Below are 27,335 nucleotides of genomic sequence, written 5' to 3'. Positions count from 1 at the left end.
TTGCTTGCCATTTAAAACTCCAGGTATTCCTTTCACAGACTAGAAATCCCTCTAACCTGGGTTCAACCCTTCTCCCCAAGTTCAGTCCTTGTTTCTCAGGCGAGAATGCATTGGAGAATAGAATGGCTTGTGGTGATGAGATAATTTTTGCTTTCCCTCTCCTTTCTATCTCTTTAGTTAAAGAAAGAAAAAAAGAAAGAACTAATAATAAGAAGAACTAACAAGCGTCTCCTTTGGGTGGGGAGTCAGTGAAGACAAACCACAATGAGGTCACTCCCCTGCCTTAAATAGCTTTTGCATATGGCGGGAACCCTTTGTCTCTCAGTTTGATTCCCACATCCGGACAGTGGAAAAACACTAGTATTCTAAGAGTCCAGTACCAGGTGACTTGGTCACATGTCTCTGTAGGGCCACAGCAGCCATGACTCAGGCTGTTTGTAGCATCCTTGGGTGGCAGATTAGCATCTTCTAAGACCGATTATTCTCCTTAATGGCACTTCCCAGCCAGCTATCTAGAGTGATTTGCATTCTGCCTAGTGGATGTTCCCCAGGTGTAAACACATTTGTAATAGGAATATTGTCTATGCATCTAACTTCAGATACCGAAATGGTACATGCATACAAATAGGATAATCATATTCAGTAACCTTTTCAATGATATCTCACATGCCTTATCTTGCACAAAATACATCATAGTTATGCCATCATTATATGATGATAATATTACTGTGAAGAATATGGGGTGTAATTCCACATATATATTACGTGGATGCGGGCCACATCTCACACACAGAGCTGCGTATGCGGCCCACAGTGGTAAATAGGCTGAGAACGACTGTTTTATGAGTATAAGCTCTTAAGGGTAAGGACTGTTTCCTATGTATTTGTGCAATACTTTGACTATGGTTGGGACCTCTAGACACTACAGTTACTCAGATAATAGTAATACGCCTCAGCATCCCTTGTGTGGAAGGTAATAGGACTGTGTTTATTCCTACTGTACAGTTCAAGAAGCTGATGCACAGATAAGCTAAATTATTTGTCGACGGTCACACAAGAAGTCTGTGGTACAGCTTGGAAATGAACCCAGGTCTCACGATGCCTCATTCTGTGTGTTAACACAATACTATCTCTCTCCCCTAAATGGCTGTAATCATGTCTGACTCCTGGCAGTTGTGGAAAATCTAATTCACGTTTGTACTGTGTGTTGAGATCCTCAAGTAAAAGTCACTATGTATGCAAAAAATGCCAAGGAATATTATTGCTTGTAAATTTCCTTCTGGAGACTGCCTTGGAGAATAGAATGGCTTGTGGTGATGAGATAATTTTTGCTTTTCCTCTCCTTTCTAGCTCTTTAGTTAAAGAAAGAAATAAGAACTAATTAATTAGGGATTTTTTTTTCTCCCTAATAGCTTTATGTAGTCTGGGTCAGTGAGACAAATAGGAACTACGTCCACCTTACATCTAGTTAGAAGACAGCATGTATTCACACTAGCATTGTGTGGGACGGGCTTTGAATACCAATTCAAAAGCAGGGCTTGAAATTCCACTTCAAGAAGGACAAGGAAAAGAAAAAAGGCAGCTCGCTCGGCTTTCACCCCTGTGAGCCTGGGTTCAAACCTTGGTTTAGCACACGTGCAAATGATTTTGTTGGTCTCCTCCCGCTCCCAGTCAACTTTTGTGCAGGGCTTACACAATTCGCTGTGACTGGCAGTCTCTGCTCCAGAATGGCCCAAATCTGATGTAGCCATGTGAGGAAAACTGTAAATACCTGTCCTACCTCAGCCATTGTTCTTAGGGTATGTCTACACAGCAAAAAAAAACAACAACCCACATTAGCAAGTCTCAGAGCTCGGGTCTGCTGCCTGGGGCTCGTGCTAAGGCACTAAAAATAGTCTTGTAGACGTTTCAGCTTGGGCTGTGAAGCCCGGGGAGGGGGACGGGGAGAGGGGGTTTCAGAGCCTGAGCTGGAATGTCTCCATGGGTTGCAGACCTGGGCTCTGAGACCGGCTGCTGCTGTTGTTCTGGTGGGTAGACATACCTAGGGTTACCATACGTCCTCTTTTTCCCGGACATGTCCGGCTTTTTGGCAGTCAAACCCCCATCCGGGGGGAATTGCCAAAAAGCCGAACATGTCCGGGAAAATGGCGGCTCTGCTCCTCCCCGACTCTTCAGCTCTGTTTAAGAGCCGGGCTGCCCGAGCGCTACCGGCTTCGGGCAGCCCCCGTGCCTCCGGACCCTGCGCCGCCAGAGCCCGGGAGGGGAAGTGCCCGGCTGGGGGCGCAGGGTCCGGAGGCATAGGGGCTGCCCAAAGCCCCAGTGCTACCGGCTTCAGGGTTTGCCGGGCAGCCTCCAGACCCTGCGCCCCCGGCTGGGCGCTTCCCCTCCCGGGCTCCAGCTGCGCTGGGGAAGCGCCGGCTGGGGGCGCAGGGTCTGGGGGCTGCCCAGCAAACCCTGAAGCCGGTAGCACTGGGGCAGCCCTTTCCCCCTGGCTGGGAGTGGAAGGGAGGAGGGGGCAGAGTTAGGGTGGGGAAGGGGCGAAATTGGGGCGGGGCTAGGGGTGGGGAAATGGGCGGGGCCAGGGCCCGTGGAGGGTCCTCTTTTTTTATTTATGAGATATGGTAACCCTAGACATACCCTAAGTCTTCACTTCCATCAGTGCTCAGGTTTGTGGAGCACAAGGCCTATGCACCACTGAAATCCTGCCTAATCTCTATTTTGTGGATGCAAATGGTGCATAGGCCTGGGGCTGGCCTTCTGCATAGGGCTGGGTTTCACACGGTGAGCTAAAGGTGCATCAGACAGAAGTTGGACTGGCAGTCCAGTTTAGAGGGTTCATGCACCATTCCTTACACGCCCCCACTCTGAAATGGAGGGAAAATGTTTACGTGATTTAGAAACATGTGTTTGGAAATGTCGGATCGTCCAACTCCATTCACAAATGACTTGTTTTCAACAGGCTAAAAAAACCCTCTATCTTATAAATGTGTCAGTAGGTGTCACAAAGGACTGACAGTGTCATAAATTGAATAACTTGGAGAATAAGGGGGGAAATGGCCTTGTCAATATCAGTCAGAATAAGGAAACTAGATAAATGTTTCTGACTGTAGAGCTATCAGCAAGCTCAACTTTCATTATTTGTTTCAGTGAATGTAGTGCTGGTTTGGTAATCCCCTTGACTGCAATCCTCGATTTACAGCACGGAAGTAAGGCAGTGCAGGCGTTCTCCACACTGCCTCGTCAGCCTGCCCACGAGTGGTTAGTTCAGTCTTTGTGCTTCGTTTAAGCTTTGACCTATGCTCAGAGACAGCCAATAAATAGTTTTGTGGTAGGGATATTTCTCACTAGGAGCTGAATTCGGACCATCAACTCATTTGACAGAGGTCTTTCAATGATAACTAGGGCCCTACCAAATTCACGGCTGTGAAAAACGCATCACGGACCGTGAAAACTGGCTATTCTAGGGGGCGTAGCGGTATAGCCATACATACTTCCACGCTGCTGCTGGCAGTAAGCGCTGCCTTCAGAACTGGGTGGTGAGAGAGTGGTCGATGCTGGCCGGGCACCCAACTCTGAAGGCAGCACTTACTGCCAGCAGCAGCGTGGAAGTGAGGGTGGCATGATATGGGGGGTGGGGGAGTTGTCACTTTTGGGGGGGGGACAGTGCTGGCCTTATGAGTGGATCACATGGGTGACCGCCCAGGGTGTTGTGGTCACTTTCCCCCCTCCCCCCCCCCCACACACACAGAAGCAACCCAACGACTCTTTAACCCCTGAGCACTGGGGAGGGGCAGGGTTGGGGGCACCCCACTAGGGGCTCCTACGATGCCTCGGGCTCCAGCTGCTAGTCCTGCTGGGCTGTGGCAGGATGGGACTTCCTCTTCCCCTACATGGGCCGCTCCCAGTGCCAGGTCAGATCCACTTCCATCAGTGGCGCAGAAGTCAGAGTGGCAATACCATACCATGCCGTCCTCACTTCTGTGTTGCTGCTGGTGGTGACACTGCCTTCAGAGCTGGGATCCCAGCCAGCAGCCGCCACTCTCCGGCCGCCCCACTCTGAAGGCAGTGCCGCCACCATCAGCGCAGAGGTAAGGGTGGCAATATCACAACCACCCCCTCAATAGCCTTCCAATCCCCCCTTCCCCCCCTCCCCACACCCCTCTTTTGAGTTGGGACCACCATGGTTACAACAGAGTGAAATTTCAGATTTTTAAAATCCTATGACCTTGAAATTTACCAGAATGGACCGTGCATTTGGTAGGGTCCTAATGATAACATTTGACCTCATTGTACATGAGACCATATTAAAGCTTGTTGAGTTGGGACGGCAGCCTGAGAGTCAGCCCTTCCTGAGTTCTGCTTCTGGCTCTCCCACTAGCTCGGTGTTTGACTTTGGGCAAGTCACTTAACCTCTCTGTATCTCACAGTCTACATATCTATAGAACAGTAATAATACAGCTTGGATCATAAGCAATTTAGAGCAAGTACTTCTTATGTGCAAGTGCCTAGCACTCTGATCTATAAATAATAATAACATGGATCAAATCTGAACCTGTGCCTCTGAGATAGATTCTTTAGTCCAGTGCCACTCCCAAGAGCCCCCAGTCACTCTCTGGTTCCTTCTTCCTCCTCCTTTATTTATTCAAGTCGGATTTATCAAGCACCTGCAGGTAACCCAGAGAGAAATGCTGAAATGCACAGATGCCTCTTAATGTGCCCTTCCTTTCTCTGCTTGCATTGCCTCCCTCCTATTGAATAGAAAAAATGAAGTGTCTATGGACATTTTATACCTGTTAAACTCGCTTGATTTTTCTTTGTTCGGTCCCATTTATACAGTCATAGAGCATTTTATGAGAATATGTCAGTCTTATGCCAGGATAATGGACATTCCATTACACTGTCACTGCAGACAATGTTGAAAACATGAAGTGTAAAATCAGATTCATTACCTCAATTCTCAGAAGAGCGCAGCATATTAAGCAGAGCTGGTCCTGTTAACTGTTCGTCTCATTTCTTATTTATTTCTTTTTTCCAATTAATTAATTATATCTGTGCTGCAAATCCAGAAGAGCTCCATGCATCTTTTAATAGAACCGTATTCAGACAAGGAATTTGAAGGTTATCCAAAGTGGGTTTTTGTAGCTAGATCATGTACAGAATAGAAAATCTTTTCACTTTATATTGGGCAATACATTTTCTTCTGATAACGATCCAATAATAACAATAAAATGCAATACTATAATCAGGGCCTGTGATATTTCATGCTGCTATGGAAGACATCCAGCAGTTTCCATAGTGGATGTTAGCTGTGGAATCAGATGTATACCGTGAAAATAGGGCAAAAATCATTCTTCCATCTCTAACTGGAGTCAGGAGTTTTGAAACCCAGAATGAGGAAATTAGAGGCATCGGACTATGGGTTTTCTGTCATCAGAGAAAAATGCTCTTTCTTCCTCATGGATATCAAACCAGGATGTAGATCAAAACAAATGGGAGTCTCTTAATTATCATAAACAGGACGCTGTATAATAATGTTAATATTTCTTTGTTCTACTTGTCTTCATTCAAAGCGACCAAAGTGAAGCTTATTAATCGTAAATGCACAAGGAATATATCTGAAAGGTCTTGTTCATTTAAGTTAAAAGAAAAGTAAGATTCTAGTTCAGCGTTTTGTATCACCCTCTGCAAAGATGCCTGATTTCCCTTATGAAGTGGGTACGGTATATATCTCCAAATGCACAAGACGCATTTACATGGATTAAATTATCTGTTGCACCCATTCTGGTCTCCATTCAGGCCATGTAAAACAATCCCCACCTTCTTCCAGCTGACATTGGGGTCCCTTGGTACAGTGCTGATGTGTGACATATTAGAAAATGGAAAAAAATGTATCATCCGCTAGTGGCAAAATGAACAGTACTGCCACTTGTAAAAGTTCTTTCTTGGTCTTCGGCGTGACCTCCCAATTAGCTACTGAACTAAAATGCTGAAGCAGTTCAGGCCCAAATGCCTTGACTCCAAGCGCTTCATTGGCAACTTGCCGGGAGCCAAAGGATCACTTCTAATCTGCATATGCATTTATAGTTTTACATAAAAATGCATGCACTTAACTAGTATCTGCATATCCTTACGTTGCCCTTGACAGATGACTAGAAATCTCTCCTTGCTTGGTTTCAGTGCTCTGGAACTTGCCAGCTGTCCACTGTTGTCCTCTGGGAGAAGAGTGACTGTGGGATACATGTTGGAGGTGCCCATAGTGCATTTGGCCCTACAGCTGCACCGCAGACACCCTGGTTATAGGCTGATACACTTTCTATACACACACACACATATCTCCTTATTTCTGTGATTTGAAGATTCTTGTAGAAAAGTTCTCCTTGGGCCAGTGGAAGTCCTGTAGGTCGGACCTCCCTAGCACGAGCACTCGGACCTGTAGTTTGTTGCAATGTTAAGGTGGCTCGCAGTCATGCGGGGTCAGATTTTCCAAAGAGCTCAGAACACTGAGTGCTGCTCAGCTCTTCTGAAAATCTGCCCACAAGTGAGACCTGCTGGGTGCTGAGCACCTCGGAACATCTGGCCTGTAGCGGGGTGATCACCCGCTCCTGCCTGGGAAGGGTTAAAGCCAGGCCTGCAGAGGGCTGGGGCTGTGGAAGGAAAGACCTGGGCTGACTGGGGGAAGCAGCTGCAGCTGGGCCACGCCCCAAACAGACCCAGCTGGCCCTATAAAGGCCAGGGCAGCCAGAAGCTCAGCAGTCTCTCTCTGTACTCAGAGAGAGAAGGGCCTGGCTGCAGGGAGCTGAGACAGAGTACCTGGGTGGAGCAGGGCTGGGGAAAGGCTGAGGAGCTGGGGAGCTCCAGCCTGGAAAGCCCCAGGCTGCGGCCTAGTAGAAGGCCAAGTGGTACTGGGGGGTTGCAGAGGGCAACCTAGGGGTAGGCCAAGGCAGCAGGTCCAAACCCAACCTTCCCAGTGATGAGTAGGCTGATACTGCAGTCTGCCCCTGGGCGTGGGGCTGGATGAAGACTGGCAGTAGCCTGATACTGAGGCAAGGTGGGGACAGTGGGTGGGGGTTCCCCTGGAAGGGGGACACCCAGTTAAAGGGGCACCAGGGTCCGGGAGGGACAAGGGAGCCAGTAGTGACAAGGTGGATCACTGGCCTGCAGAGGGCGCTCTGGGCGGATTGAGCTAATTCCCAGGATAACCAGCAGGAGGCGCCGCAGGGGTGAGTCCAACCTCTTACATGGCCCTTATTTAGGTGATTAGATGGCAACTGAGTCTTTAAGAGTCTTAAATCTTGCCCTGATGGTGGGTGATGAACACTTGGGAATTTGACCTCATACTGCCTTCTATGAATGTCATTCAGACTCCTGGTCCCCTCCACCTACTGTAATGCATAGTGGTCGCTCATTACCTTAGAAGACAACTCCATGTAAAAATTGTGTTGACTTGTTTATTTCTTTATTGTCCAGTGGAACTGAACTTGGAAGCGTATTGATTTTAATTTTTCCTGTCCTCCAGGAAAAAAAGGAAGATCAACCTCTAGGGTCTGTTGTTCTCTCGTGGGATCTAACAAAACTGAGCTGAACTGAGAGATGCTGGAAAGTAATGTGGTTTGAAATGGTTTCATGTTGCACTAGAATGCTCATCACAAATCACTCCCACTCTGCAGCATCTCGGGGACTCCCAATTCTCTCTCTGGTTAGATTTTTCAATCAGTGACTCTATAAGTGTAAAGTGAGGAAACTAGAAGGCACATTTCTTTGGAACAGGTGACACTGCAGGCTCAGAATCAAAATAGACTGCATGGAACTTCAGCCATTTGCTTGTGCATTTCTTAAACAATCAGACCTAGGTGCTGGAGTTCTCCAGGGGAAAGGTAAATGGTTGTGACCCGCTCAACAGAAGCAATTTTCCCAGCTTGTTCAGTCTCAGGGATCAGATATATATTGGGGGGAAATGAAGAGGAATCTTGAACATGTAGCAAAACGAAAGCTAACAGTGCTTTGCCAGGCCATTACATCAATGGAATTCAAAAACACAGGTAATCCCAAAGCCCTAGGCTCTTCTGTATTGCTTGTTGCTAGTAATATGTATCACTTCCCAGCTAAAAAGCACTTTGCAAACAGTGACGGAAGGCTTACAGCACCTCTCTGTGGTCAGGAAATAGAAATATCCCCATTGAAAGATGAGGGAAATTAAAGTTGAGAGTTGCCTAAGGCACAACAGTAAATCATTAGCAGAGCTAGAGCCATGATTGGAACCCAGGAGTTCTAGACTCTATAGGTTGTGGGGAGCCTGAGATCTGATTAGGCGGTAAACCCTAGATGGCAAAGTCTGCGTTTGCTTCCCTGTTTGTACAGTAATGATAATACTCCGTGCTCTAGCCTGCACAGTCTTTCAATATTTGGCATGGCCGGATAGAAACAGTTACAGATTTTTAGTTTTAGTTTTTTATAATGACAACAATCAAGTTATTCAAAAGCAGTTGGCAAATCCCATTATTTTATTGCAAGGCCCCTGGTGATATTTGGTGATTTTGTTAAAGCCCCAGTGCCTGGAGTCACTGGATTACAGGAGAATCTCAATTTTCATTTAAATACAGAGCAAGTTTCCAGCCCCCTGGTTTCAGAAAAGAAGTTGGAAATATGTTCCAAGTGCACAGCCTCAAAATTCAGAAGGAAAATTAACAGAACCCAAAATCTCATGATGGTTGGAGGCCCAGCTCATAATTTTTGACCAGTTGGGCTTGGTAATACTGCAAAAGTGACTTAATGGTTTTGGGTGCCTCTATTTTTGGGCACCCAATGTGAAATATCTCAAAGGGAGAGTGTACACGCACTGGATTTTGATTTATTAGGTTGGGGAGCGCATCTGAAATCACTGAAAGTTCAGGGCCTGTGGTTGGAATGAGAAGCTTCTCTACATATCAAAGTCCTGGAGTTTGTGCTGACCACAATGCATTTCAGATCACATCAGGAGCTCGGCAGTTCTCATACTCACTGGTAATACCGCTGCAGTGTATTATGTGAACAGGTGAGGGGAGCATAGTGCTTTGTCATCAGGCAGTCAGGCTCTGGCAGTACATTACCCCTGTGGCTGATCATTCACCAGCTACAGTCACCTGATGAGTCACCTCTGCGGGAATTTCTCCCTGAATCACATTTGGTCTCTAAAGCCCAGCATCCTTTGCAGTTTGGGGCATCCCAACGATTGGCCTGTTTTGCCGCTAGAGAAAACGAGAAAATCCAGCTGCTCTTCTCCCAAGGGGGCTCAGTCTTGGCTTGTCGACCAATGCTTTTCACCTGAGCAGGGCATTGGCACTCCTGTATGCCTTTCCTCCAATTATGATCATCCCATAGGTCATTCCCAAGATGAAATTGGATAGTGCCAAGCTCATTCTTATTGCACCAGCGTGGCCAAGACAATGTTGGTTCTCCAACTTCCCCATGTTATCGGCTTGACCTCCTATATTCCTTCCTCTTCATCCTGACCAGTCAGGTTTTGCATCCAGCACGGAGCTCCCTGCATCTTATGGTGTGGCTGCTCCGTGGTTAGATGAGGAGGAGAAATGATGGTCAGAGGTGGTCTGGCTGGTCTTGCTTAATAGTAGGAAGCCCTCCACCAGGGCAGCCTATTTGGCCAAGTGGAAGCAATTCTCAGTAAGGTTGTTAGTCTAGGGAGTTCAACCAATGCTGGTGTATCCAGGACAACTTGATCTACCTTTTAATGCCTTCTATCTTCTGGTCTTGCACTTAGTTCATTGAGAGTCTACCTGGTGGCCACAAGAGCTCAGGAGACATCAGTGGCATTTCTAAATGGATTCCTATATTGGACATTCGCAGGGTAGCCACTTGGTCCTCTGTGCCTACTTTTGCAAACCACTATGCTGTTATGTCTGCATCCCGATCAGATGCAAACTTCAGGAAGGCAGCCATGCAGTCCTTTAAATAGACTCCATGCCCCTCCTCCAGTGAGTACTGCTTGTGAGTCACCTCCATGGAATACCCAGCTGTGTCTACTCAAAGAAGAAAAAACGGTTCCTGACTGTAACTGTTCTTCTTCAAGAAGTGATTCAGATGTGTCTTCCACAACCCACCCTCCCATCCCCTCTGAATCAGAGTCTGCACTTCTGACATTTAGTGCCAAGAAACTGTGAGGAGTTCAGGGCAGCGCTGCTCTTATACGTCCAGTGGAGGGGCTACGGCACAGGGCATGAGTGCAACCCCTTCTAGGCAAAGTTTTCCGGCTCTGGTGCATGGGGCGTGCACATCCACGTGGAATACATGTCTGCATCACACCTCAAAGAATGACAGTCACAAGTAGTTGGCTCTTAAATAAATAAAACAGCTAAGTCATTCACTCCTAGTTCGGACCCTGATTAAACACGTAAATATAAAAATTCTAACCATTAAAATAAATTATGCAGTTTTCAAGGGAATAAAATTCTTCTCATTGCTGTTTACAGGATAAACCCATTTAGAGGCACCGACTCATTGAGTTCAAGGCGAGAAGGGACCACCAGATAGTCTAGTCTGACCTCTTGAATATCACAGGCCACCAACACCATCCAGCACCCGTATGCCACACCCAGCAACCGACATTAGACCAAAGTATTACAGCCCACAGGAGACTAGACTATTACGTGCTCCAGGCAGAGACTAGGAGGAACAGAAGTGCACCAGTGACCGAGGCCCCTGCAATGGCAGGAAAATGATTGCCAAATAATCCTGGCAAGTGACCCTCACCCATCCTGCAGAGGAAGGCGAAAAAAACCCAAGTCGCTGCCAATCTGACCTGGGGAAAAATTCCTTCCTCATCCCACATCTGGCAATCACTTAGACACTGGGCATGTGAGCAAGACCTAGCCAGCCAAGCACCTGAGAGAAGGAATCCTTGGTGCCTCCTCAGAGCTCTGGCCCACCCCATCCAGTGTCTCATCTCCAGCCATGACCATCTCTAATACTTCAGAGGAAGGAGTCCAACTCCCCCACTCCCAGAATACCTGAGGGAGGGGAATCCCTTCCTGACCCATGCAGGTGGTCAGATGAAACCCTGAAGCATGCACTTTGAGGAATGTAAACCATAAACCAGTAGTTAGCCCCTGGGCTTCTGAGTCTCTGCCCCCCGCCACCACAAGCAATCCTATCATACAGACACACTCATAAATTTGTCCAGCTCGCTCTCAGAACTAATTATGTTGTTTGCCCTCGCCACTCGTAGTGGGAGGCTGTTCCAGAACCTCACTCCTCTCTGATGGCTAGAAACCTCTTCCCAGGTCCAGCCTGAGTTTGTTCATGGCTAGTTCATACCCATTTTGTTCTTGTGCCAACACTGTCCATTAGCTTATATAGCTCTTTGCCTTCCTTGGTGTTTATCCCCCTGATGTATTTAGAGAGAGCAATCATATCCGCTTTCAGCCTTCTTTTTGCTAGGCGAAACAAGACTTCCAAGTCTCCCCTCATAGGCCCTCCATTCCCCTTCTCATCCTCTGTGTTCTTCTCTGCACCTGTTCCCATTTCAGTTCATCTTTCTGGAACATTTCTTTCACATGAACATGTAAATATGGTAATAATTTAATTCTCAACTCCTACATCACCCCTCTTTTATCACTGTAGAATACAGGTTCCCACTGCCATTCACTGGATGGATTTATTGCAACTGGGAACCTAGCATTACCCTTGCCGTCGGTTCAGCTCAGCTAGCATACCTCATTTTTACCAGAAGTCTTAGACAAATGTCATTAGCTGGCAAAGGATCCAGCATACACTTCGGAAAATATGTTCATCCCAGGGCATTGAACTTTGTGAGCTGCAGAGGTATAAATAAAAATAACAAAGTAGGTCATTGGTATTCTAAATGCCATGCTTGAAAATAGAGGCTGGGGAATCCTGGCCAGAATGTTCAGCTTAAGAGAGAGAAATTAGATGCCCATTTCTAAAGAAATTTTCAAAATAAGCAAAGTTTGGGATTTTTTTAAATTGACTTCTAGCAAAACCTTTTTGAAAATCCCCGGGATGGTGGGATTAAGAGTCAAGATCCTTGAAAACGAGTTAAATTGGATTCAGAGAGCGTGGGTGATATTGAAAGAGACAACTAGATGATAGATAGTAGTTAGGTTTGGGATGGCTGATGAAGAGGCTAATTCTGCAGTGCTAATGCAGGCAAAACTTATGTGTGTCGAGTGTAGCTGGCGTGAGGACGGCAGGTCGGGGCTGAAGCAATGAGTGTTTTTAATGTGGATAAACCCATGTCACCGTCAAAACAGAAGATCTGAAGGTTTTGTAGGAATAAAACAACATTGCCAGAGAGAGCAATTACCTGCAAGCAAGAACAGCCTCATGTCATTCATTACTGACCTTGCCCAGTTGACCCAGCGGTGGCACTGAATGGTCCCCAAGTGGGTCAGCTTGTATCACTCACTAACCAGAAAGACAGAATGACCTGACACAGGTTCTTTGTGTGGGAGCGAAGGACAAAATCACTTCTTACAGCTTCATTTCTGCATCACTTAAACATGGGCATGTCTGTTTTTTCAGAGTGTTCAAGAGGCTGGTCCTGTACCAGTGCGGTGCTTGCAGCTGTTAATTGTGTTGGCCTAAAAGGACCTAGAGGGTGGGTTTAGCAGCCCTGAAGTAGGAAGTTGGGAAGCAGTTTAGCCTGGGGAGACTGCTTAGACTGTAGTGTCTTTAGTGTCTATTGTTAATGAGTCTGTTCATAGTCTGACTCCGAAAGGGGGCAAGTTTCTATCAGGGCATATAGAAAAGCCACCTGCTCTCGGGGCAAAATTGGCAGTTCTTTGAACCTGCAGCAATGTGGCACAAGCAGGGCAGCTGGTGTTGGAAATCTGGTTCAATATTTATTTTCTTTTTAGACACACTATATATGTTGGACTTTTAAAAGGTAGTAATATTCTAAATGTTCACAGTACACTTGCTCCAGCATCCCCAGATGTTTCAAAAACATCATTTAAGACACACAGCTCCCTTATGAGGTAGGTAAGCAAGCATTATCTCCATTTGTCAGACAAGTAAACTGAGGCACGGCGCAGTTAAGTAACTTGCCCCTGGCTATACAGCAGCTTAGTTGAAAATAGAACTCGGTGGTCCTGACTCCATGTCCCCTGCTCTGATCACTAGGTAACACTGTCATCCTATGCTGTGTATATATAATAGGAAGTTACAACCCCCTGAAAACAAGATTTTATAATGGCAGTTTTGACAAACTTTATCTACAGCTTTGCAGATATGAAGCCATAATTATAAATGTGAAATAATTGTGACTCCATCTTCCATTATTGCTGTTTTTTCATTATTCAGACTTTGTATTTGCGGGGAGGCACATATTTAATAAACAGAGGGCATAACCGTTTGTGGAGTAAAATAATATGAAGAATAGCATTCTGTGGACTGGAATACTGCTTTGGACAGTTCAATATTACAGCACAGGAAAATATTGATTTATTGCAAGGTCTGGGACACTTTCTGAGTATTAAATGCAAACTGGCTTTATTAACTGTTTGATTACTTGGCAGCTTGGTTTCGTATAATGCAAAAGGGTCTGATCCATGTTTATTCACCTTAGTGGCTCTCTGTGCTGAAAATTAATAACTGCTTTCCCTTTCAATGAAAGAAGCAGCAGACCTTGTGAGCAGGGGTCTGAGGTTATGGTAACTTTTCAGCGCTACATGCTGATCGAGAACACGGAGTGTTGCTTTGTGTTTACGAGGGAAAGATTGCATTGAGGCAGTGCAGTCTAGTGGATAGGGCACTGGGCTGGAACTCAGGTGATCTGGGTTCTGGCCGTGCCACTGACCTGTTGTGTAACTTTATATAAGGCACTCACATTCCCTCTGTGTCTCTGTTTCTTCTCCCAGCCTTCGTCTGTGTAGATTGAAAAGTCTTTGGGGCAGGGACTCTGTGTGTTTGTATTGTGCTGTGCACAATAGGGCTTCTAGGTGCTATTGTAAGACTACTACTGCTCCTGATAATAATAGCGTGATTCAAGATCTATTCTGTATTGCATAGCCTATATACCTCTTGCTTCAGTAGGAGTATGTACCATAGCGGTACAATCTGATTAATGCATTATGATAATGGCCATACAAATACATCACAGACAACTTCCCAGCTCATTACAGTCTGCCCAGGGAGATACAAGTAAAAGAAATTGGAGGTCACTGTATGATTTGCAGTGCGGCCGGATCTGCGCTCTCTACCCTGGGCAAAACTCTTGTTGCCTTTAATGAAAGCACTGTCTGAGGAAAGAGGGCAGGATTAGCTCCATAAGATTCAGCGCTAAGGTTTGATTTCAGCACCAGAACGTCCAGCTGCTTCTCTGAAGCTTATCTGTGAAACTTGGCTGGAAATCCATTGAGAACAGGCATTCTCATCGGATTCCTGGAACTTGCTGCTTCGGCGCTGCCTAGAAACAGAACAGTTTCCCTTGTTGTATTTTTGGCATCTTGGAAATTCAGGGCCACACAGAAATGAAATAGCCTTTAGTATTACAGAATCTTTTGAAATGTCCAGTTCTAAAAATGGGCAAAGTTTGAGGGGAGAAGCTTTCTTCTTGATTTTTAAGCAATAGTAGTTCCCTCATCCCTGGTTTTTATATACCAGTTTAACATCTCATGCTGATAAGATTGGTGGATGGGGAGAGTGGATAGTTGCATAAATCTTTTTCCATCATTGAGTTCCAGATTCTGATGCCAGCACTCACGCTGAATAGCACATTACTCCACTGAGAGTCCCAGTGACTTTCCGTTTGTATGATCAATGCTCTAGTAATACGCTTTAGTAGGACCATCCCTGGAGTAAGAAGCTATTTGGTGTGATTAAGGGTATTGGAATCTAGCCCCCGGGCTCTTAAATAGCATTTGTAGATAATTGTGATAGTTTTCTAGGGCTGAAGAATGTTCACGGACTAAATTTCAAGGTAAAGGGGGAAACTAGGATGCTCGCTGTACAGAAGCGAAGGTAGTTCTGGTTGTACATGTGCAATAGCAGCTTCCTCTAACAGAATTTCATCAAGAAATCTATTTCAGTCGTGAAGCAGTTGTAGAAATCTTGTAAATGAAACTTTTACAGCACGGAGCTGTTAATTGTCTAGATCTTGTGTTTAAATCAAAATAGTTTGGGCATCTGTGAGAAATAATTGATCCAATCCATGGAATTTTGTGCGTGTATATTTTTTTCACTACTTTGGAGATCTGTAGTCATGGAGGCAACCGTGAAGTCCTCAGAGAGAACAGGAGCTAGAAGAATGAAACAAGCGAGGTTTGTGGCATCCAAAAGTCCAAAGGAGAAGATGAAGTGGCTAGGGGCAAATGGAATAAAGAAGGTGGTATGGGAGAGAGCAAAGGCATTTAAATAAAATGGACTATCGCAACTGATGGGAGCAGGGAAATAGAAGAATTGATGTGAAACTTAGGGTGAAATGGGAAATTTAGGTAACTAAAAGCCTGATTTGGCACTCACCAACACTGGTGTAAATCAGGAATAACTCCATTGAATTCATGCAGTTACACCCATGTGAAACTTCTGTACTGGATTGCTGAATCAGGACTTAAGGACCCAATCCTGCTCTCGTTAAAGCTAATAATAAGCAGGGACATGCTTACGGGGGATTGCGGGGGCGCCAAACATAGAGGTGTCGCTAATGAAATATGGGTACCAAGCTTTGCTGAAATGACATGAGAACTTAGTAATTAATGTGGATTACTCGAAGTATGAAATTCTTCCTGCCCCTTATACAAAGAATGAATTTATAACCTCACAATCAGTTGACAAAACCAGAGTGAAATTCCTTGCGGCTTTCTTATTTCCCTCCCCCTGGTTTTATTGCATTTGCATTCTGCTCTTGTCACCTCTGATCAAAGAAAGATAAATTCCCTCTTTGCTTAGGAGCAGAAAGACTTTCCTGCAGTACACAGAGTAATGGCCTCTTCGGTATATTATTCACATTCCTCTCTTTGTACTTGTCATTTCTCCATATCCTTGATTGTTGTATAGACCATAACTCTTAGTGGTTTTTATCTAAGGCTCCTCAAATAAGGGAGTGAATGGCTCAGGGGACTGGTACAGGACTTTGCATTACCTGGCTTATGTAGAGTGTAAGTCCAGTAGCATTGTCACATGATGGCTGTTGGGCGGCCTGCATGACAGGAGGGATCTCAGTCAAGTTCTTAGTGGACAGGTGCCAATGTCAAAATCCCCATCGCAGATGACTCTCCTGTCCTCTTTTCCCAGCAGAGGCAATAAGGTACGACTGAGCTTCCCTTATACACTTTACAGGTGGACTCTCCAGAATAGCACGGTGCCGCATTGGCGAGGCGCTGTGGATGTCTAAGTCTGTGGCCTTGCTTCATTTTGGATAGACAGAGGCTATTACAGCAATTCAAAAGCATTGAAAGTCACGAATCAGGTGCAAATATCATGACATTGGATTAAAAAGTGATTTTTAATACTAGCTTTTGGGTTCTTTGTGTTGGCCTTCTGGTCTCTTAGCTTTTAGGGTGTGCTCATGCCTTGTTTACAGGCTTTTTCCCCACAACTATGAACGCATGAAACTTACTTAAAAAAAAAAAATTAAAACAGAGATTCTCACATATTCACCTGTCTCCAGGAGCTGGGGCTTTAAGAACCCCCCTCCCCCAATGGCATAAGACTCTCGATAAAAACATGAGACTTGGCAACACAGCTGCCAGAACTGCCAGCCCAGTATCTTTCACTATCACTAAATATCACAACATAACCATGTCTTTATATTTGGTGGAAGATAGTTATATTAAACTTAAATAAGGAAACATAAAATATTATCATCTTAGGGTGGTTGAAGATTGAAGGCTCAGAGTCAGAGGTGATAAGGTAGTGGGGAAACTCAGAGTGGTCAAAGGAGATTATAAACAGAGACTGGATAACAGGTGTTGGGAGATCTGAGAGCATGAAGCGGGGTTCTGTGGTGGGTATCTGAAACCTGGGGAGGGCGTGTGTGTACACTCCGTGTTTCACTTTGAATTTTATTAACCTATTACAGATACTGCTGCTTAATAGCTGTTTCAGCATTTTCAGAAACCAAATCATTTGGCTGCTGCTGTAGCCTGTGCAACCCTAAATCAGGTGCTTGTGTGTCCTGATAGCCTGTCACATGCTATTTAGGTCTTGTGCATTTCTGCTGCATCAAGCTGAAACAAAATGATTTTCATCCCTGCAGTTAGGCGTCGGATGCAGTTGGATGAATTGAAATGACTTTCGGGGAGAGCTACGGACGGGGAGAAAAGGCTCCCTGGGAGGTGGGGAGGGAGCGTGATTTTGTTTATTTTTAGTCCTCTCAAAGGAAATGGAAAAAACTCAGTGCCAATTATAAATATATGGGAAGAGGGGGGTTTAAATACTGTAGTACTAGGAATATTTGAGCAGTTTAATGTCTATGCCCAGGAGGCCTCAGGTGAGCACTTACACTAGGGTGCTGCCATTTGCCATCGCCTCTCACTCAGCCGCTAGCAGCTGGTCGTCTTTGGATACACCCCGCAGCCCTTCCACTGATTCCTGCAACAGCACTTCAAAGGAACTGAACAATTCAGTGGCCTGTCAGGAGTTCCCTTTCTCCATCGTGGCTCCAGCTTTCCACAGCCCTCATGGACTCAGGCTCCAAAAGAACAGGTCCCTAAAGGAGAATCGGTTGTGAGGGCTGACAGCTAGAGGACAACAGAATCCTAGTGCATGATTTACCATTCAATAGAGGCCAATAGCGCCATCCACTCTGGCCAGCACAAGACTGGACTTTCCACAGGAAATGGTCCACATGATGGCTTAGAGGGGGCTTTCGGGAGAAGGAGCTGGCTGCAAGTTCTTCTTTTGCATTGCAATAACATCAGAAGGCCCCAGCTGAGATCAGAGCCCCATTGTGTGAGGCGTTGTGTAAACACGCAGTAAGAGACAGTCCCGGCCCTAAAGCATTTGCAGTCTGAATAGACAAAGCAGACAAGAAGGATTATTATCCCCGTTTTACAGATGGGAAACTGAGGCACAGAGCCTAGATGGCTGCACTAATTTGCTTCAGACAAGCTGGGGATGAGAGCTGGGTTTGCTATAGATGCCTGGAAGGAGGGTCATTGTAAACTGTCTTGGTACCTCGCATCTTGGTTCAAACTCTCCCACAGTAGGATATGAGTGACTGCTGTAAAAGTTAATGGTAGTTCCTTGGTATCCTGAAAGAGGAGAATTTAGCCCCACTTATGTAACATGCAGAGAATATAAGTGGGCTTCTGTGGTTGGGAGGTATATAGCCAAGGCTTTTCAGGTCAGGTCATGATATCGCAAATTTATAACGGAAAGAATGTATCCTGAAGAGGGGTGTTTCTTCTCACTAATGTGTTACATAGTAGCTGCGAGAACCTTTTCATTTAACTGAACAAATACTTTCAGACGGCAGAATTACCCGTTCTCTAGAGGTCCCCTAATTACCTGTGTTCCTCTTGTCCAGCCGCCTCAACAAACGGGCCTCCACCCCATGCTTATTGAAAACCACCCTGTCGCTTTTGACATTTCCTTCCGAGAACAAAACAAAATAAAATAAAACCCTCTGCACCACGATGTGACCCAACTGCAAATGGAATTCAAACAAACAAGAAACGTAAGAGCTAGGCCTGGAGTCAGCGTCTGCTTTCATTTCCACCAATGAGGGGTAAAGGTGGATGGGCTGATTGGGTCCAGTGATGGATGATTGGGTTCATGTTTGGGTTAGGCAAATCTTGAATTAAGGAGTAGAGGGGGGCCTGGGTAAAAAAGAGGGGGATGGAAAAATAGGGATGCCAGGGGAGATATAGCTGGGAGCAAGCCAAGTGGCAAAGAAATATGGAGAGATTGGGAATGGAGGAGGAAGGAGTAGAGAGGGTGGAGGGGAGAATCCTGGGGAATAAAATACAGTGTATATTATATACCCTGAGGGCCACTTGCACCCGCCAGGCTTGGAAGGCTGGTTTGTCCCTAATGCAAAGCACAGGTTTCCTCATGCTTAGAAAAAAGATGTGGCTGTTTCCACTCAATCCCCCTTTAAAGAAAGAAAAACTGTCTATTACAAAAACAAAAAGTAGTTGCAGTGGTTCCCCCAATCCTTGAACCTCATGAGAGGCACCCATCCCCGATTTCCTCATTGCTTTCTCATTCCTTAGACACTTGAGCTCCCATCACGTGTCCCCTCTGCCTCCTTGCTCAGATCGGATACTGGGCCTAGCTGGTCACATGTTGGTCCTGTTGCACTGCATTAGAGTGCACGTTAGGGATCTGAGCCGACCCCCCCCCCCCGACCTCCGTGGAGTCTTACTATTCATTTAATTGGGCTTTAAAAGCATAAGCTACTAGCAGCAGTCTCAAGGCACAAGAATCTGAGCTAATACTGGGTAAACTCCGAGCCCATTTGGGAGGTTGTATCACAGATCACTGGCAGCCTTAAATAGATTAAGATTCAATTCTAACATAAAGAGCTGGCAGCTTTGTCCAATGCATCCCCCTAGACTAACGTCACAGCATTTCCTGCATACTGCCAGCATGCAGAATTAGATGGAAGATGCAGTTGTTCTGAAACAGAAGAACAGGAATAAGGGTGCATATGCTAAGGTGACTACGTACCAGTGCAAGGATTATGGTGAAAGAAGAGCGATGGGCTGTTACCAAGTACTGGAGTCTGTGTGCTAATATTAAACTAAACCTATTGCAATAATTCTCAGCTGCTATTCTCTGCACTCTGTGTTGACTGCAATCCTGGTGCTCACCTAAGCGTAAGGATTGTTCATGGCTAGCGCTACTAGCTACCCCAAAAGGGCAGATGGAGATGGCTGGGCTGAACGGACCACTGACTGGTGCACATGTAACACCTCCTTAAGCGTTGTACCAGTCAATGAACTCCCAGCTGCATGCCAGAGAGCTTTGGGAAGCGTATTGAGATCTCTGGACCGATCTCCTTAGGGAGCCATGTTAAACTAGACTCATCAAAGCACAATATAATATACTGCAGGGCATAGGTGCTGACTTGGATTCGTCCCCCTGGATGCACCACCCACTGCTCCACCCCAAGGCCCTGCCCCTTCCCCTGAGGCCCCGCCTGTGCTCCGCCTCTTCCTGCCCGCTCCTCCACTCCCTCTCCTAAGACCCCATCGTCATGCCGCCTCCTCCCACCCCCGCTCCACCCTCTCCCCTGAGGCCGCCCACCCGCCTGCCGCTCACTGCTCTCCGCCCTTACCCAAGCACTTCTGGCCACCTGCCAAACAGCTGATCGGCAGTGCAGCCGAACAGCCGTGGCTGGCGGGTGCTGAGCACCCACTATTTTTTTTCCATGGGTGCTTGAGCCCCTGAGCACCATGGAGCCAGCACCTGTGCTGCAGGGGACAGACCTGCATGGGCTCTTGGAAGATGGACTAGCTGATCGACTGCAGTCATTCTTTTCCCTTTCTAATTTCTGTGATTCTGTGAACCCCCTGAGAGCATTGTAAAGCAGCGCCCCTAGAATTTGACCGGTAGAAGCTCCCAACATAACCGTTCATTTATGGACATTTTCAGGGCACCCGTCCCTCTTTCTAACAGTTGAAGCTCAGCAGCGTAGGATTCCTCTTAGGAAAGAGGAAAAGCAGCCTTGAGTCTGCCTAGCTGATGGGAAAGTGTAGCAGTAACAGCTGCCAGAGGGGGCTGAGGAGAGGATTAAAAATACAAAGGGACTGCAGGGAAAGATTACTTCAAAAAGTCACTTAGGGTCTAAGTAATAATCCTAATAAATGCTGCAAACTGTAAGTATTTTTCTCAGTAATGCTCCTGCCGTGTGAGCTAGGGGAATGCCATGCACGCTCAGTTTAGAGATCTTGTCATAATAATGGAAAGTGCACGCAGTGGCGAGCATAATCTCGGTGCATTTGTTTATCTCAAAAGTGTCTGCAATCCTATAATATAGATCTAGAGCGGTCATCTTTAGCCTGCGCAGCAAAATCCCTCCTCGGGATTTACCCACGCTGTGCTTCCTGTTTACAAAGCACACAGGTGTGTGTGTTGGACTGCTGCTTGTTTCAGTTTCCTTTAGCGGTAAACCAGGGCAGAAGGCAGTCTGTCCAGTTGCGCAAGGGCCCCATCCTGCAACCCTTACTCACTCACGTAGCGCTAACTCACATGAATTTGGGCCCCAATCCTGCAGTGAGGACCTTTCAGGGGCCTTTACTTGGTGTGATTATGCAACGGCTCTTTTAAATTCCTTCCATACAAAGTCTGATGTGCCCACTGCTGCTTGCATTGTCCCAGTTATTTTTGAATTCAAGGTTAATAAGGTGTGATATATATATATATGCACCCCTCCTTATTTAGGTGTTGTCACTGACTAGGAAATGTTTGCTATCAGGTGTAAAATGGCTGCCAAGAATTCCTGGGAAAATTGTCTAGGCACCAAAAGACATGGTTGCTCCTGCTCTGGTCTTCATCCTGCGTTGCTTGTGCACCCAGAATTCCCCGTTTACTTTGGGGGAGATGATTCATGTGCTTTGAGGTGCAATTCGAGGGGAAGGGCTAAACTGGTGTCAGATTTGAAAGGAGCCACAGTGAGGCCTGACCACAATATTAGTATTGCCAGCCCCAAGCGTTCAAAAATCACGAGTCAAACTTCATAAAATCACGAGATCAGCTTAAAAATCGTGAGATTTTGTTAAAATTAATAATAAATGAGCGGTTCTCTTTATTGAAAACCCTTGGGTTCATGTTGTCAATCATTCCTCTGCACCTGGGAGGGCTAGAGACTTCTTTCTTTTTAATGAAAGCTGAGATTCTTAGGTGTTCACATGACTCCAGGAGCTGGAGCTTTAGGAAAAACCACCAAATATCATGTGACTTGTGATTATAATTGTGAGGGTTGGCAGCGTTGTGATATCCTATAAAGCCCTGAGCCTGCGGGGTTGGGGGCAGGGAGTGAGAGAAGGAAAGGATTTATCTGACCCTGAGAATAATTGGTGCATAGGTAGAGATTTGGGCCAGCTCTTCTGCCTTTTTTCTAACTTGTTATTCCTCTGATGATTCAAGCCTGACACTGTCACCTCCTTGCTGGCTTCGTCTAATCCAGTCATCCAGGGCGCAGGTCAAGCAGGGTTTTTGTGACAATTTAAGGAGCTGCCTTGCCTTTTTTTGTTAAAGCTTCTGTGAAGTGTCTCAGTGTTAAATAGCCTTGCTACATTCCAGGAAGGGGAAGGATCTGGATGAGGCAGAATCCCAGCACCACTCAAGGCGCTCTGTAATACTGTTGTTTCCCCTCAAATCTCTACTATCCAGCTGATCCAAGTTAAACACAGTAGAGGCCCCATGACAGCTTCCGTGAATGCTCCGAGTTTGCAATGTTTATCTTTGCTAGAGGCAGAATGTTAACAGGTTGTAAATTCAGACTGAGTTTCCTCTCCGCCTGAAAGACAACCCTAGAGTCTCTACATACTGTAGATCACTCCTGAATATATATTTTCTCATATCCTCCCTATAATCCCTTAACTAATGCTGGGGAGAAAGTATTAGTTCTCAGTGCTGGGGAAAGCAGTTTTGCTGGGAGATGTATTAGAAGCTTATATGACTAGTTCACTGACTCAGAATAATAATAATAATAATTGGCTGGGAATTTGAAGAGATCGCAAGTGTTAACAAACAGCTAATCGCCAAAATGGACCTGAGCTGACCCAGGAAGTTCCCCAGAATGTTCAGATTCTGGTTCTTTTGGTTTCTTTATTTTAAATGTTAAAAATATAGCTGGGGGGTAGGGGCCACGCTGTTCAAAGCTACCTAAGGGATATGATGCACTAATTCCCATTGAAATGAATAGGAACTGGGGCCCAGATCCTCAGTGGGAGTTTAGTGCCTAAGTACTAGGCCAGGGTGACCAAATCCGTGGGGCACCTTTTGAAAATCTCACAAACCGTGCCAAAGGACAGCCCGAGAGCATAGTCACCTCCCACTGCATCCCCGAGAGCCTGAGGGAAGCGAGAGAAAAAACGGGCCTTCGCGGCATGCCCAGGATGTTCACGAATCGAAGCCCTGGCTAGCCAAGCAGGGTGGAGTTGGGAAAGTGAGTTCCACACTGTGAAAGTAGAATGAATTATATTGTAAAAATAGAATGGATTAAAGAAACGCTGTATGTACCTTTAAGCAGAAATAAGGAATGTTGAAATACAGGGGCCAGGAAAAGGAACATTAAGGCATAAACAATGAGTCCACTTAAGCTAGTGGTGGAACATTAGCCGGAGATCTGTAAAAGTTAGTAAGGAAATTGAATATGTATGTCTAGCCTCAGGTAAACTTGTCAGTTCTGCTTTCTTTGTCCTCTTGTTAAGTTTGCGCCCTTTTTATCTGTATAAAATAAGGTAGTGTGGGTCTTGCATGGTGCTCACATTATCTGAATGTATTAGCAGAGCGCTGTGCTAATAAACAGAATGGTCTAACAAATTGTGGATCCTGAATCTAACTTTGACAACACCCAAGGATCCTTCACACACGGCGCCCTGCCAGCAGCCTCTTCTTGTTTATGTCAAAGAGGCTCCAGTTGGAGGCTTTCGTTGAGTTGATTGTGTCAATATGTCACAGGGAGGGAGGTGATTTCTCTGGATAGTCAGTCTCACCTGTCACTCATAGGGATGGGTGAAGCAGAACCAAAACTTGACCATCGCTATCATGCTGACCAATAATGCCTCACTGGTTCCATGTGCTCCCCCAGCCACCTGTCTGTATTCACGACGAGATATCAGATGTACGTAGATGGCCAGCTCTTTGGGGCAGGGAATGGCTTTTTGTTCTGTGTTTGTACAGTGCCTAGCATAACAGGAGCCCCAACACAGACTAGGACCCCAGGTGCTACGACAACACAAACACAAATAACAATAAAAGCGTGAACCAAATCTGTTTGCTGGCACAGCGTAAAAAGTTTGATAACTTTGTTCCTGATTGTTCACGTTCGCTCTGCTCTGCACTTGCCCATTCCAGATGCCCAGATTTATAGAGTGTATAGAGAGTGGTATATATCACTTGTTAATTACCATCTACTGGAGGCCTTCCCTTGACTATCCCATGAGAAAGCAGCTTCCTGGAGAGAAGGGGCGGGTTGGTGGGCAAGACTTTCCCTAATAGAATGGTTAGTTTAACAGGCAATTTCCTGCAATCTAGAAATCCTAGGTACCAAAAGTTATCTATAGGTGACCCATAACATTTACCAATTGTGACTGAGGCTCCATTGTGTGAAACACTGTATCAATGCATAATAAGAGACCGCCCCAGCTCCAAAGAACTTGCAGGTTAAATAGACAAAGGGTGAGAGAGAGAGGAGGTTTCGTTATACCCATTTATTAATGTAGAATTTAAGCAAAGAAGGATTAAGTGACTTGCCCTAGGTCATACAAGAAACCTGTGGCAGAGCTGGACATTGTAGTCAGATCTCCTGTGTCCTAATCTGGTGCCTTAACCACACAATCATCCTTTCTCATTAGAGGCTCTGCACGTACTCAATGAGTATATTTGGAGGTTTTTTTGCCACTAAGGTCAGACTCCATGTTCCATTCAGTCTCTGGCTTGTCTGTTGTGACTGGCAATGAGGCTTTCAATTGTTACCATTTCGCAGTGTAGGCATCTGTCCCCTGAGAGTTAGAGTGAGACCCGGGCCTCACTTCACGCAGGAAGACGAAAGGAAAAGACGTTCTTAATAACACAAACCCTGTTTAATTGTCGCAGTTAGGCTCCTGCCTGAGTTTTATGGATGCCTCAAGATGGCTGTAACCTGCTGATTTGCTATGGAAGCAAAGAAGAGAAGGGGTTGACTTAAATTATGGCAGAAAGAGGTTAAATTTCTTTTGGCAGAACTTGAGAAGGTCAGAGACTTGCTGGAAAGTGCAGCCCAGGAACAGGCCTCAGCTACCAGGAGAGGCTCTTTGGGTTAAAAAAAAAAAAAAAATAGTCCTGAGATGATGAAATCATTTCTTACCATGTGACCTTCAGAATGCAGTAACATTCGGTGCTCTCCTGTAGCCTGGACAGATCAGTGGAGTATACAAGTGTTAGCAAATAATACAGGCAGGGTAGGATTTGAGGCACCGGAGAAGAGCAACCAAAAGGGGTCAGGGGTTGCTAAGTCAAAGCAGAAGATTTTATTTATAGTATATAAAATTTAGAAAACTTCTTACTGAACAGTCATCCAGTGCAGCACCTGAGAAGGTGGGATTGTTTTGTTTGTTCTGTAGGAAGCAGCAGTTGTTGATCTGAGGGTAGACTGTGCTGGGATCAAAGAACAGCATGCCAGGGAAAGGATGGAGTTTAAATGGCGCACACAAGATTCAGAGCTAGCTATAACCTTCTGAAAAGAAAACACACTGGCAGGGAATGGAGGGCTTAGCGCTAGTAAACTGTTTCAAACCTAATGTCGGTCACAGGTGAAATTGAGTGCTGTCATCTCAACTCAGACTTTGATTTTGCAGCGGAATCACGTATGATTGCAGGGCCTTCGCTGTTAGATCTCTTGCCAGTATCACAACAATCCCACACAATACAACACCACTGGGAGCAGGGCCGTCCTTGCCCATATGCAAAGTACGCAGCTGCGTGCTGCTCCGGTGGCCAGCCTGATCCCCCCCCCAGCCGGCTGAGCCGTCCAGGAGAGCTGCCCCTGCTCCCGCTCTGCCCCCACCCTGCCTTATCCCACCCCTGCTCCGCCCCAGCCCCGTCCCCACTCCACCCCTTCCCCTGAGCTCCTGAAGCAGGGGGCGGGCACACCCTGCACTCACCGGGCAGCGGGAAGTGGAGCGACCCATCCCCAACCCACTCCACTCCGCTGGCTCGTCTTGGGGGATGGTTCCCTCCTGCCCCCCCAAGCCTGCTCCTGCCCTCCACAGACCTTGGGCGCAGCCCTCCCCCTCCCCCCCCCCACGGAGGCCTGGGACCAGCTCTCCCCTCCCCACCCATGGGGGGTGGCTGCGTAGGGCACCACAATGTCTAGGGACGGCCCTGACTGGGAGTCTCTTGTTAGGAGCTGCTCCTAGTTGAACTAGGGAGGTGTTGGAATTTAGGATTGGCAGGTGAAGAAATTTGCAGAGCTCATAGCTTGCCCTCTGGATATCTTATGGTTGCAGGTGGTATTCACCCATCATGACCATAAACACGCACCCAAGATTTTAATTTAAATGGGAAAATTTTAATGTGAGAAGGCTTCAAAGATTCCTAGAGTCATAAATCACATCTTCCGCTGTGGCTGTTACTGATTTAATTGCTATTTGGATGTACTGCATTTATCAGATGCTTATTACATATAGTTACTGATAAACATGAGGTTTCTTGTAATCTAACAGCAGAAGAGACACCAAAATGCAATAAGAATGACAAGGTTTGTATCTGTAGTTGATTTGAACACATTAATTATGTTTATTTGTCTCTTAATTTTACACTCTAGGGAGCCTGAGACATTTTAGGCTTAAATGAAAGTTTGCCGATGAAATTGAGGACTTCAGTTTTTGATTGGAAAGTGTGAAATTAAACAAAGTTGGTTTATTATTGTGGGGTTTTCTAAAATTCCTTTCTTTAGTCTTGGCAAGAATTATCCAGTGATTTTCAAATGTAAATTGCCAGAGACTGTCTTCTGTGAAGTCAAGATGCTACTTGTTTTTCATGCCAACAAAATGCTCTAGCTATCTGTTGGGGAGAAGAGGGAGAAGCCCCCAAATCAGTCAGGAGTTCTGGCAGTATTCCTGTGGAATGTAGCTTATGGCCATAGCAAGGCAAAACTGGAGAATTTTGGTCCTACTTTGGACAGAGGTCCAAAACCAACACCTAGAGGCTATATAAGATGCTTTAGAAATGCCGATAGTCTGTATTCTAAGATGTAATTCTTTGGGTGTTTGGACAACCAAATGCCTGGAGCAAATATAACCACTTCTAACTCTCCAGAGAGCAGCAGTGGTGGTAGGTGAGGGATTACTTGCTCAGTTGGCTGATGGAAAATGTGGCCCACGGAGATGGAAAAGGAAGAGTGAAATAAAGTATGAAAGCTGGAAGACAAAATTTGATTTGCTCGGTTTTGACATTGGAGTTTGATGAACTCAAGTACGTCCTGCTCGCTTCTGATGATTAGACCCTCCTGCTGTTGGGGAAAGCAACTGAAAAGCATGATGTGGTATAATTAGCCCAATGTTTCATACGGGATGAGTGGCATGATGGGTTTCTATAGGTTGGCACGATGCGTTTTGGAGAAGGGAGGGATAAAATGAAGTGGCTGGCTGAGTGATCCTATGGGATTGAATAGGCACAGCAGAGAGGAAAATTGTTCAATTGGGGAAGTGTGCTCTGAGGAAGCCTGG

General features: G+C 45.9%; 1 protein-coding gene across 5 annotated transcripts in view; it reads left to right on the top strand.

Annotated features, from left to right (window-relative positions):
- The window catches only part of LOC101934617 (transmembrane protein 132C), a 304,006-nt gene that overhangs the window by 135,130 nt on the left and 141,541 nt on the right, over positions 1–27,335 (top strand). The window contains exon 1 of one of the 5 annotated variants that reach the window (XM_065568636.1): positions 7,200–7,220. The exons of the other annotated variants lie outside the window; for them this stretch is intronic. The gene's annotated coding sequence lies outside the window, so the exon portion shown is untranslated. Of the gene's footprint in view, positions 1–7,199; positions 7,221–27,335 lie in introns of those variants that run through there. 5 annotated transcript variants of the gene reach the window in all.

This window comes from Chrysemys picta, chromosome 15, assembly GCF_011386835.1.
Source record: "Chrysemys picta bellii isolate R12L10 chromosome 15, ASM1138683v2, whole genome shotgun sequence".
Classification (NCBI taxonomy): Eukaryota; Metazoa; Chordata; order Testudines; family Emydidae; genus Chrysemys; species Chrysemys picta.
The sequence above is the reverse complement of the archived record's forward strand: the minus strand, read 5'-3'. Positions and strand labels throughout refer to the sequence as shown.